This window comes from Uloborus diversus, chromosome 3, assembly GCF_026930045.1.
Source record: "Uloborus diversus isolate 005 chromosome 3, Udiv.v.3.1, whole genome shotgun sequence".
In the NCBI taxonomy this organism is placed as follows: domain Eukaryota; kingdom Metazoa; phylum Arthropoda; class Arachnida; order Araneae; family Uloboridae; genus Uloborus; species Uloborus diversus.
This window is the reverse complement of record NC_072733.1, coordinates 80,042,291-80,055,606: the sequence shown is the minus strand read 5'-3', so window position 1 is coordinate 80,055,606 and position 13,316 is coordinate 80,042,291. Positions and strand designations below refer to the sequence as shown.

General features: G+C 34.2%; 1 protein-coding gene across 2 annotated transcripts in view; it reads right to left on the bottom strand.

The window, feature by feature from the left end:
- The window catches only part of LOC129218179 (ralA-binding protein 1-like), a 105,327-nt gene that overhangs the window by 38,302 nt on the left and 53,709 nt on the right, over nucleotides 1-13,316 (bottom strand). The window lies entirely within an intron of this gene.

Sequence of the window (13,316 nt, the reverse complement as noted above, 5' to 3'; positions counted from 1 at the left end):
AAATCGTAAGTAAATCAAAGTTTGATCAAGAGATGCAGGTGGCATATTTAAAATAAAATGAAGTGGAGTAGAGACCTAAGGTATCGCAGAAAATTACCACATCCGTTCAAAATGTTAAAAGTCCTTTTTCTATAAGGCCGCAAATACTTGTATTGCAAGAAAACAAAAATATTGTGCAGGAAATTGAAAATTTTACTATGGAAAATCCAAGCAAATAATCGTGTTTGGCAGAGGAAAATTGGAAAAAAATATTACCACAATATGTTTATCAATCATTGAAATTTACAATGAAGATAGGAGGAACGTAGTCAAACTGAAAGGAAGAGTACACTGTTAAAAAAATTTCCTGAAAATAACGGATAAAGTACCGGCAGCAAAGTTGCCGTAAATATTACGTTTCCATTAAATTATTTTCCGTGACTTAACAGAAGTTCCATTTCTCATTTCTCCATTTAGTTCTGTTCTTCCATTTATAAATTTTCCGTGATTTAACGAAAATTCCATTTCTCTTCTTTCCGTTGATCTATTTTTCCGTTTTTAAATTTTCTGTATCTTTACAGAACTTTCGGTTCTTGATTTTTCGTTGCGCTATTTTTTCGTTTCTCATTTTTACATATTTTACTGAAATTTCATTCTCGTTTTTCTATCCTATGTTTAAAATAATATATATTATAAAAATAGTTAACCATTCAAAAACTATTATTTTTTGAATTTTTATTTATTACTTAATTATATTTTAAGTGAAATTTTTGCTTGATAACTTACCTTTCAAGCATCTATCTTGAAATTTGCACCTTCAGCTGAATAAAAATAATCAAAAAGTACCAGCAAGGAAATTAGTGGATTTGAATATAACACCAATTTTTGATGCTGATACTGCTCGATATTTCCTTCCACATCTCCTCGTACATATTCTGGCATGGCATGGAAAAGCATACATGAAAAATAGAATTTTTTTTTTTTGCAGAATGAGTCAAATAAAATACCATTAAAAACCGGTTGACTTTGTCTTAGAATAATATACCTGATGGAGGGTACCGCCTACCAATTTACTGTGTTTAAAAACAGAATCATTGACATACACGTGAAGAATTTTTTGCTCAGATGATGTATACCCCCCCCCCCCCGGGTGATTTCCGCATTTTTCACTCATTGGAATAGCAACATAGATTTTTAGTGCATAAGCATTATACTTAGGCTAAACATATCAATCAGTTCGTTTTACCCGAAATGTTTTAACAAGAAACTTGCAATAATCTCAAATAAGTTGTTGGATGAGTAAATAATTTATATTTTTTATTATAAATGAAATCCCGAAAGGAGTAATGAATGTTTCCAGATTTCTAAGTAGTCAAGAAAACTTATTCTTGTCAAAATTGTAATTGTATTTTCAAAGATTAACAATCTGCTATGCCTTTTCGCAAAAAATATAACAGCAAGACATACTTTTATTTAGAGATTCAAAATGTTTACTTTCAATCTGTCAAAAAAAAAAAAAAACTGAGTGACTTTTTTCTGTCTTGCTCGCACACCACGATAATCTCCGGTTGATACGAAATGTTGGCATTTAACGTTTTAATGACTTTCAAGAATACAACGCGTTAGAGCAAAAACAGTAACTTTATAATAGTTCTATAAATTCGAAATCAGCTACCATCGGAATTCTATCAAATGCATATTAACAAGAAAAATACATTTGTATATTAACATGTACAAAGATATTCTACAATACTTACATGTGACCAGCGGTGCTAAGTTTAAGTGTCTCCATTGCGTCTGTACTCGAATAATCCAATAGCCTTTATTTTAAATGGATAACACGAGATTCTTAAACTATTCTCACCGCTAGAACACACAATATGACTAACGAACAGAATTGTTCGAAGTATTGAGCAAAATAATACACCGCAATAATATTCTATTACTGACTCAGTAAAACTCACATCAAATCACCAGGGCGATCAAAAGACAGCTGCCTGTCTGAAAATGGCGCAAACATTTTTCCAAACTTACAAAGTCCAAAGGCGTAAAAACAATTTCGACATACGAGTATATTACTTTCCAGACATGAAATAGCAAGCTATCTATTTTGTCTTCGACATCCGAGTTGTTATTCTAAATAAGCTTTTAATTAAAAAATGTAACAGTGCGATTTAATAAGCACTATCAAAAAGCGATGTTTATCATAACTTGAAGGCTAATCAGGATACTAACAAAGTACAGCACAGCGGCAACCCTAGAAATGGAAAAATTCTGTTTTCGTTACTTCCTTTCGTGATATTTCTGTTTTTGGAAGGAAAAAATACGTTTTGAAGCATTACAGAAATATTCTGTTAAAATCAGTCAGAAAACTACCTGAACTTTCAGGTTTTTTTTAACAGTGTAGAGAACTCCAAACCCTTCTTTTTACGTCCCCAAAGCTGGCCTGGAAATGAGTTTTTAAAACTTAGGTTTTGAAAAAAATCCTGCGAAAACGTTTTCAAACCCCATCCCTTATCCTAATGTCATTAAAGATGGCATACACCTAAGTATTTAGGACTGCAATTTCGAAAAGCTGTGAGAGTGCTCCCGACGTAACCTCCGAGAAACACCCTCTCAATTAATGATTCATCATCATTCAAGGTCGAATAAATTTCGTCTTTCGGACTTTAATTTTTAAAAAACTCCCAGAGGTGTCCCGAAACTGTCGTTCTCCAAATATTACCGAAGATCCTCAAAAATTTCATCGTTAAGGCTCTTCTAACAGCATTTAAAATCGTCTACGTTTGCGTTAATTGAATTGAATTTTGAAAATTTGCCATGGAAGGACTCCGAATCTCTCCACCCATTAACATTACCGAAAATCTTCTAAAACTGCGGTTTAAACAGACTGAAATTTTTTCGAGAGAATGCCCCCCCCCTCCTTTTCTCTCTCTCGCCAACATCATCGAAAAATGTCTTAAATCTCCCTTTTAGAGCTTCAATTATGAAACATTTCTGGTCTCGAGCCCCTTTAAAACTCCCCCTTCCCCCTTCCATCGAAGGTTGGCTTAAATTACGTTTTCGGAGCTTTAATTTCAAGAAACTGGCGGAGCACTAAATTTTAACAAAAAAAAAAAAAAGTCTACAATCGTGTTTTTAAGGCTTCAAAATTTGAAAAAGTTTCGGGTGGGGGGCGCATCTCTTTTCCCCTTAATATCACCATAGATCATCTAAAACTGCATTTTTCAAACTACAATTTTCAGATTTTTCCCGGGGGAGAGCCCCCAGACCCCCCTTTCCTTGTCACAATCACAAATAATTCACAATTGGGAATGCGTGCTTGAAGTTTGCATTTTGAGAAATTATAGAAGGATGACCTCGAGTCTCTTCCTCCCTTAACATCACCATAAGTCGTCTGTGTTTTTCAAATAACAATCTTGAAAATTCCCGGGGGTGAGCCCCAGACCCCCTCTTCTGAACATAATTAAATACAACGTACGATTGTGTTGAGAACTTAAATTTGGAAAAATTATCTGGAGAGGCTATCCTGAACTCCCCCCCCCCTTTCTCCCAAACTTAAAATATAGTCTAAAACTGCGTTTTTATGTCTTCAATTTCGAAATAATGCAAGAAGGTAGCCCTCCGACACTTCCTAATTCTGACTGAATATTATACTTACCATTAAATTTATATTACTAGTACTAAGGTCTAGTAATATGACTATCCCTGCTAAACCAGAAGCCAAATCTTCTCTCTCTCTCTCTCTGCATATTGGAACATGCGTTTGAAACAATAAATGGGCCGCCAAAAGCGTACCCCCCTCCCCAGTTTTTTTTTTGACCTAGTGACGGCCTTGGTACTCTTTCCAAAATTGGATGACCGTGTCTCTTTTTCATTGAAGGGAACATCACAGACGGCATGGAGTTTGTGTCCGTTTCAAAGCTGGATCAGATGATTTGATTTTTTTTTCAAATTTTTATAAATTTTCTGGAAGTAACACAATTCTGCATGATGAATGCATGTGTAAAAATGATGAGAGGGAGAGAGGTCAAAAATGTTTTATTGTTTGTAATAATTCTGACTAGTATGCTCTAGTCTTCCATTAATTCATTTGCGCCTCGACCATCGTTAAGAACTAGTTTTGAAGTTTGCGAATAACCTATTTTTTATCCCTCCAATTGACAATTTATATATTTTCTTCATTAACGAGCTCAAGCTTGAGAAGAATTTTTCGTTTCACTTTACTTCCATCGTCTCTACCATTTTTAAATTGATTGTTTCAATTTATCATTAGATGATTTTTATTAAAACTTTCAGTGATGTTGGTTTTCGCTGATGGAGGTAGGACAGTCTGTTCTTAAGGTGTTTAAATTATGTTTCGTAAATCATATTTACTTTCCTCTATATCTAATATGTATAGAAGGATATTTGATTCATTAAAATTCTCGAGTTCTTATTTTCGATGTGTGCTGAATAGCTGAATCCATTTTTAGGATTTCCGAAACATATCTGTCACGGTGTGTCTGATCCATATTTTTTGGATATGCAACTTCAATTTTGGAAAACTTCCAGGAGAACGCCCCTCACTGTAGTGCCAGAATAACACCCTCTTTATCATCAAGAGTTATCTAAAACTGCGTTTGTCGAACTGCAATTTTGAAAAATTTATACTAGAAACCCTGATTCCCCCCCCTTTCCTTAACATGATCAAAGACAAGCCTAGAATTGCGTTTTTGGAGTATCAATTTCAAACAATTCGCGGGGGAATGGTACCGGAATTCACCTTCCACTAACATTATCAAGATCTATCAAAACTGTTGTTTTTTAAGCTACAAGTTCGAAATTTTAAGTGGAGCGTCCCTCTCCCTCCCCCCTACTCTCATCAACATTATTAAAAAATCGTGTTAAATTTCATTTTCGGGGCTTCAATTTCGAGAAATTTCCGGGAGAGCTTCCGAAAACTCGTTTTCTCAACGTCACAAAGGTCGGCTACAATTGCGATTTTAGAGCTTCAATTTCAGAAAACTGCTTTTCCCCCAACCATAGATAGCGTTTTTAAGACTTTAATTTTGAAAATTTTCCTGGGGGATAGGATCTCTTCTTTCCTAACATTACCACAGATAGTCTAAAACTGCGTTTTTAGAACTACAATTTTGAAAACAAAGGAAAAGCCCTCTTTCACACAACGTTAAACTATCTACAATTGCGCTTTTAAAGTTTCAGTATTGAAAAATTACGGGGAAGGGCACACCAAACCTTTTATCCCCCAAACAACACCAGAGATCATCTAAAACTGGTTTTAAAACTACAATTTCGAAAATTTTCCGAAGGAGAAACCCCCGAACCCCCTAGCTAAGTGAAAATAAAATAAGATTCATATTTTATAGATTCATATTATATACATCTAGTAATGACTCCATCCGAAGCCAGAAAGTTGAATCCACTCTTCCTGTAATTGTTCATACGTTTGAAAAAAAAAAAAAAAAGGTGTAGCAAAATTCAGAGGTACCCATAACTTGTTTATATAAGGTGCACGTTGTAAAATTTGAAGGCAGGTCAACAATCCAACAATATTTCAGTTCAAGTGCTATTTGTTAGCGCTACCCCCCCCCCCCCCCCATGAATTTGACTGGAAATTAAACTCTAAAAAATTATATTTAACACGATTCCAAAGCGAGAAAATTTTTGGGGGGGAATTTGCGCCATTGAGCTTGGGGGGGATGGGCACCCCTGTGAACAAGTTTATGCTCATCTAAAGCGCTTTTTTAGAATTCCTGCAATTCAAAATGAATCTGCCGCAGCAATCTTAAATTTAATAGATATAAGCACTGAGTGTGTGAGGTCTTTAGAAATGTTAGATCAAAAGGTAGATGGTTTTTCGTCTGTAATTCTAACTTTTATTTTAAGTCAAAAGTTATATGCAAACACTAAGCTATGGTGGGAAAGGAATCTGAAAAAAGATAGTTTGCCGAAGGTATCGGAATTATTAGACTTTTTGAAAGATCATGCGCGTACTTTAAATGCTTCAAAAACAAATGTAAATGTTAAGCAAAACCAAGCAAACACGGCCGCAATGGTTTCCGGCGTAGTAGATAAAGTTTTGCAAAAGTGCATAATTTGTGGTAAAGGAAATAACATTTCCTCTTGCTATCAATTTCTTAAATTAAACGTAAGAGATAGATTAAAAGCTCTTAAGAAGCACAATTTATGTTTTCTGTGCTTTGATAGAAATCATGCGTCAAGAAATTGCGTTTCAAGATCTATGTGTCAATCAAAAGCATAATACTCTTTTATGTTTAGATACCGGGAAAAAAATCTAATTTGCTTACTGGTTCGCGAGGTCAGTTGAACGCAGTGGAAGTAAATACTAACGCGATTTCCCAGGAGATCGTATTAGAATCAAACATAAATCATTTGAACGTAGATGCGAGTCCGTTTGAACCAATTAGTGACAAGCAGTTTTGCAGGGTATTCCAACGAATTGTTTCAATCGAAGAGAGTTTTATTAAGTACAGCGATTGTTTATATCAAAAGTAAGGTTGGAAATTTCTTTCCGGCTAAGTGTTTGTTAGATTGTGGCTCGCAGAGCCAATTTATGAGTTGTGAATTAGCGGACAAATTAGAACTGAGAAAAGAAAAAGCAAATGTTTCCGTATCTTGTTTGACTGGGGTGTCAATGAATGTTAAATTTAAAATGTCAGCTGTGATTCGTAACAAGGGTGGAGGTTATTCTCGGGTATTGGATTTTTTAATTGTTCCGAAAATAACTCAAATTACTCCTGTTAGCCAAGTAACTATCTCGGAGATGGGAATATTTGAGAATGTTAACTTAGTTGATTCTGAGTTTAATAAGCCAGGGAAAATTGAATTGCAATTAGGAGCAGAAGTGTTCTTAGAATTATTACGATTTGGTCAATTGCATGTACCTAATTCAAATTTAGTATTGCGAAATACTGTGTTTGACTTTATAGTGGGTGGTAGTACTAAAGATAATTCCCAGCCTAAAGACTTGCATTGCGGGTTAATCAATGAGGTCGAATTAAGTAAAGAAATTAAAAAATTCTGGGAAATTAAAAACATTGACGAAACAGATCAATTTAAAAGTTCCGAAGAAATTGAGTGCAATGAGCATTTCTTAACTCACAAACGAGATCAATCGGGAAGGTTTGTAGTTCAAATGCCTTTTAAACAGGATCCGCGGTTACTAGGAGATTCGAAACAAATCGCCATAAAAAGGTTAAATTCTTTACAGAACCGATTGAACAAAAATCCAAAACTCGCAGATTTGTATTGTAAATTTATGACTGAGTACGAACGTTTAGGTCACATGGAAAAAGTAATGGAAACTAAAGACCCTACTCAATGTTATTATTTACCTCATCACGGTGTCTATGGGCCTGAGAAAAACTTAACAAAACTTAGAGTAGTGTTTAATGGCTAGCAGATAACTTCTACAGGGGAATCGTTAAATTCCTTGCAATTGAATGGCGGAGTTATCCAAGAAGATTTGTTTTCTATAATTTTAAGGTTCAGGACTTACCGTTATACATTTACTGCAGATATCCGAATGATGTACGGAATGATTAATGTGAATGGAAGTCAACGTGACTTGCAACGGATTCTCTGGAAAAATTCTAAAAGTGAAGAGGTCAAGACTTATATGTTATGTACGGTAACATATGGTACAACTAGCGCACCATACCTCGCAATGAGATGTCTCAAGCAGTTAAGTGTAGATGGGGAACAGCAATATCTAAAAGCTTCAACCATTGTGAACTCAGACTTCTATATGGATGATGTTCTGACCGGAGCGGCGGATTTAGAGACTGTGAAGGATCTTAAAGGGGAAATTATAGAATTGTTAGGAAGTTGTGGAATGCATCTTCACAAGTGGTGTGGCAATAATCCAGAGTTGATTGATACATCATCAGATGCAGATTGCTACGATTTTGATAAGCTAAGTGACACGAAAACTTTAGGACTGTTATGGAAATCACAGAATGATGTTTTTGCTTTTAATTTATCCTGTGAAGATCAGCCTAGAGTTACGAAAAGAACTGTCTTATCTAAAATTGCGTGGATATTCGATCCATTGGGGTTGCTTGGCCCCATAATAACAAAAGCTAAAATTATTCTTCAGCGCTTATGGAAGTTACAACTAGACTGGGATGAATCTCTACCTAAAAAAGAAACTGAAAAATGGCTTCGGTTTATTCATGCCCTGAAGAAAATTAGTAACTTTTACGTCGACAGATATGTTCTGACTGAAACTCCAGTTGTCAAGACAGTTGTCGGATTTTCCGATGCTTCAGAATGTGCGTATGGAGCTTGCGTTTATATGGTTTTGTCCAATGCAAGAAACTCATCCTGCTCCAAATTACTCTGCAGCAAAAGCAGAGTTGCTCCAATTAAAACCGTTACAGTTCCACGGCTGGAATTGTGTGCAGCAGTGCTATTAGCGAAGTTGGTGACAAAAGTGCTAAGAGTTCTCAACTTAATGGATAATTTGATTTACTTTTACTCTGACAGTACTATAGTGCTAGCGTGGCTTCAAAGATCACCATGTGAGTTAAAAACTTTTGTTGCCTCACGAGTAGCTACCATTCAGCGATTGACAGATATCAATCGCTGGTTTCACGTAAAATCGGAGGAGAATGCGGCTGATTTGGTATCGCGTGGTTTGGACCCTGAACAATTGATAAATAATGACTTTTGGTTTAACGGTCCACCTTTTCTAAAGCAGGACACTCCTAACTTTCTTTTCGATCATGAAAATGTGGAACTTGGTGATGAATCTTATCTAAAAGAGATTAAATGTTTGACTGTTGAAAACCAACCTACTGTAGAGTTAAACGAGCTGATGTGTGCATCACATGACTTCCTTTTACTCCAATTTAATGTCATTTCCCCATTATTCGCTATTTTAATGTGATTCAATATTTATTCTCTAAATATCACCAACAATGGCCAAATTGAAACCAAAAAAAAAAAAAAAAAAAAAACTCCGCCAAATTTGTCGCCAAGTTGGCGACAAAACTTGGCGACCAAAAGACTGGCGATATATCGCCAAGTGTCCGACAAATTATAACGCCACTTGAGTTTACATCGAAATTAACAATGATTTCCCCCCAAAAAGGTGCAAAAGACCCCCTTAGGAACATCCGAAAGCAACCAAAAGGGGAGGTGCACAACTAGACCCCACTACGAGTCTATGTACCAAATTTCAACTTTCTAGGACATACCATTTTTGAGTTATGCGAGATACATACGCACATACATACAGACGTCACGAGAAAAGTCGTTGTAATTACCTCGGTGATGGTCAAAATGGATATTTCGTGTGTCTATACATTCTTAGGCACTTTTCCGCATGTGGTCGAATCGAAAAAAAAACTCAACATTCATTTGGGGGTGAGCAAAATGGAAATTAAGGGCGATTTTTGAGTGAAAATTTTTTCGCGAATACAATACTTCCTTTTTTGTAAAAGGAAGTAAAAATGACTGTGATTTTTCTTTTGTAAATGAATTTTTAAAATTAAGTAATAATTATGACAAAATTCTTCGCATACTTTGTTATGTTCGTAGGTTTATTCATAATTTAAAAAGTAAAGATAATAGATTAACTGGAGTTCTCACTTCAAAAGAAATATGTGATTCTGAAATTTTAGTTATTAAAGCAGCACAATTATCTTTAAATGATAAATGTAAAACAAAAAGGGCAGGTAAGTTATGTAATTTAAATCCATTTATTGATGAAAATGGTGTCCATAGAGTAGGTGGTCGGCTTGAAAAAGCATCTTTGCCTTTCAATCATAAATGTCCTATTCTTTTGCCAAAAAACTCTAAGTTAAGTGAAATTATATTTTACACCTATCATTTAAAATTATTGCATGCAGGTCCACAAGCTTTATTAAATGTTGTTCGTACAAAATTTTGGCCTTTAGGAGGTAGAAATTTAGCTAGAAAATGTGTTCATTCCTGTGTTACTTGTTTTAAGTGTAAACCTATTTTAACATCTCAAATTATGAGTAACTTACCTAGTGAAAGAGTAAATATTTCTTATGTCTTTAATTACACGGGTTTGGATCTATGCGGTCATTTCTATGTTAAGTTTAAAAATCAACAAAAGGGTGTTCTGAATAAAGTTTACATTTGTGTATGTATATGTTTTGTAACCCGAGCAATTCATCTTGAATTGCTCTCAGATTTAACTACAGATGCCTTAATAGCAACTCTTAAAAGATTTTGCTAGACGCGGAAAGTGTTCCAAAATATTTACAGATAATGCGACCAATTTCGTTGGAGCCAATGCTCAGTTAAAAAAGTGGTATAGTATGATAAATTTTCCAGATGAAAAATTAGCTTCTTTCTTTAATTCTGAAGGTATTGATCGGTCGTACATCCCTCCTAAATCTCCCCATTTTGGTGGACTTTGGGAGGCTGGTGTAAAATCTGTTAAACACCATTTGAAACGGATAATGTCAAATTTAAGACTCACTTATGAGGAATTTGAAACTGTTATTATTCAAATTTAAGGGGTTTTAAATTCGCGACCTCTTACTCCTTTGTCAAATGATGATGATGACTTTCAATGTTTAACCCCAGGTCACTTTTTAGTTGGTAGGCCAATTTCTGCAATTGCAGAGCCTCAACTACTTGATATAAAGGATAATAGGTTAAGCCGCTGGCAAAGAACCACTAAAGTAGTCCAAACTATTTTGAAAAAATGGAAAACGGACTATTTAAGCACACTTCAACAACGCTCAAAATGGATGTTTGCAAAGGATATTGTTAAATTGGGCTCTTTAGTTTTAATAAAGGAAGACAATTTACCATGTTGCAAGTAGTTAATTGGTAGGATTGTACAACTGCATAAGGATTCCGATGATAAAGTTAGAGTTGTGAAGATTCGAACTGCAACAGGTGAACTTAAAAGATCGGTAAACAAGATTGCTCTTTTACCAATTGAAAATTGATTTGTGCTTAGTGTTATTTTGTATTAGTGCTATATTATTGTGTATTTTGTGATGGAGTCTTTATTTTTTTTTCTTTTCATTGATTTCTTTATGAAGTTTTCTTTAATATGAATGATTAACGTTTTGAAAATTTTTGTAAAATTTATCAAGGCCGGCGGTATGTTTATGCAAATTAGCATAAAATGCTGTAACTGCCGCTACGCGGTCCAAGTTTATAACTGATGGCTAATCCAGTCAGTCCTGTTCTTTGAGAGTGTTACTAATAAAGGTGTTTTTTTCACAAGGTGTTTAAGTGCTTTTTTGTACCTTAGAGCTATCGAAGTTGACAATTTTGGCCAACAGCCCCTACTTTGGGTAATAATTATATTTTGTAAATATTGTTTAAGGAACTTTTTAGCATTAATTGTCTGAAGAGTGCGGTTTAGTAGATACAATACATAGCGGTATTTTAAAAAGACCAACTGTTTTATATTTCAAAGCAACTTCTATTACTGTAAAGAACTGTATTCTATTACCGTAAGGTACACATATTTATGTATGGTTTTTTTCATGCTATATATTATTACTTTCGATTTTAGTGACGAAGCTTTTTTGCCCTCAATTTTAGCAATGATTTTTTTTTGTAACTAATGTTTCAAGGAACTTTTTACATAAATTATCTGAAGAGTGCGGTTTAATAGATACATTAGACCGCGGCTCTTTAAAAGGGCCAACTGTTTTAACTTTTAAAGCACCTCTTATTTTTATAAATATATTTTAAAATGTTGTGGAAAATTTTTAGGAAGAATGTGTATCAAATGAAAATTAATTAAAGCTTTTAACAAATATTGGCGAACCATGCATTAGAAATCTGGTACATGATCATTACAAGCTTTGGTCTCACAACATTTTCTTGATTTTGCGAAATGTAATGCAAATGATTTATAAAATACTGTCGTACAGTGATGTTCCCATCAATTTTTCTGAGGGTTTACTCCCAGTAATCCATTACGTACAATTTGTGTATGTGATCAAATGCATAGCATGTCATAATATGAAAATTTATGAAGCTTGAGGGTATACGCTATATGTTTAAAAAATGTTTGAGAGTATACGGCGTATCGAGTATACCCTATGGGAACACCACACTGTTGAATAACTTTTCAAAGAAAAAAAAAAAAAAGGAGAAGTAGTAATGAAAAAGTAGATAAAAAAAGAATAAAGAAGTTAACTCACAATAGATTTCCAGTAAAAATTCATGATAAATCCATACTTTTTTGCTCTGAAATATATGCAGCAGTATTGTCATTATATATCAATTGTTTGATTTATTTCATTTATTTAGATGTTTTGTAATTATTATTGGGTATTATAGCGATTCATATCTCAAAAATGTACGTTTTTTTTAAAAATTTTTAACAGTTAGAAAAATGTCTAAATATAGATTTTTTATTCCAATTTATAACATTGTTTACATTTATATCAAAGAAAATCAATACTACTCTTAATCATTCGCGGGAAAAATGATTATTAGATTATGAATAACAAATATGCACTTCCCGTTTATCTTAACCCATTTTACAATTTACAGTAAGCAATATTCATTTCGTACTTTATTTTACGTTAGGATTTAAATTTCAAGAGTATTTTCTTCATATCCATACAAATAAATTTTCATTTTCCTTTCTTATCTGTACATGTTGCATAACATAATATTTAATGTGTCATATGCATACAGTTTAATTTAATTTACTATTTAAGAACTATTTGTGTCGATATTAAATCTTAAACGATGTAAAATTTTAATTGAGAGATGTATCATAGTACTTCATGTGAAAACCATTTACTTTCTCAATGGATTTAAAAAAAATCTTAAATCACTTTTTGCAGGGGACACATTCAACCTTGATCTCAATTCTAAGAAAAAAATTTCTTCTAAGACCATGTGATCAAGGGAAGGAAACACGAAGCGAACCCCAACAAAGATTTATCACCCCCGTCCGAGTGGTCAGAAAGACGGTGGGAGGATTCGATTGTTGGATCGTCGTTTTAATGAGTTTTGTTAGTAGGAGGTGAGGAGTAATAAGATACAGGAAGAAAGAAAAAGAAGTAGAGGACAAAAAAGGCAAGTAAGCGGACAGCGAACAGTGTGGGAATCAACTGACTTTCAGATGGTTCCTCAAATGTTATAGACAAGGCAGTTTTTGCTGAACAAGGGGTGTCATTTTCTGTTCGTTTTCATGGTAGATCAGCAGCTCTATTTTAGTCCCAAATCTTTTCTTCTTTTTTTTTTTTTGTCACAAATGAGTAAAACCGGAATTTTTTGTGTGCGCATTTATTCTCAAATATTGAGGGGGACTTTTGACGAGTTCAAAATATTGAGGGGGACGTGTCCCCCCT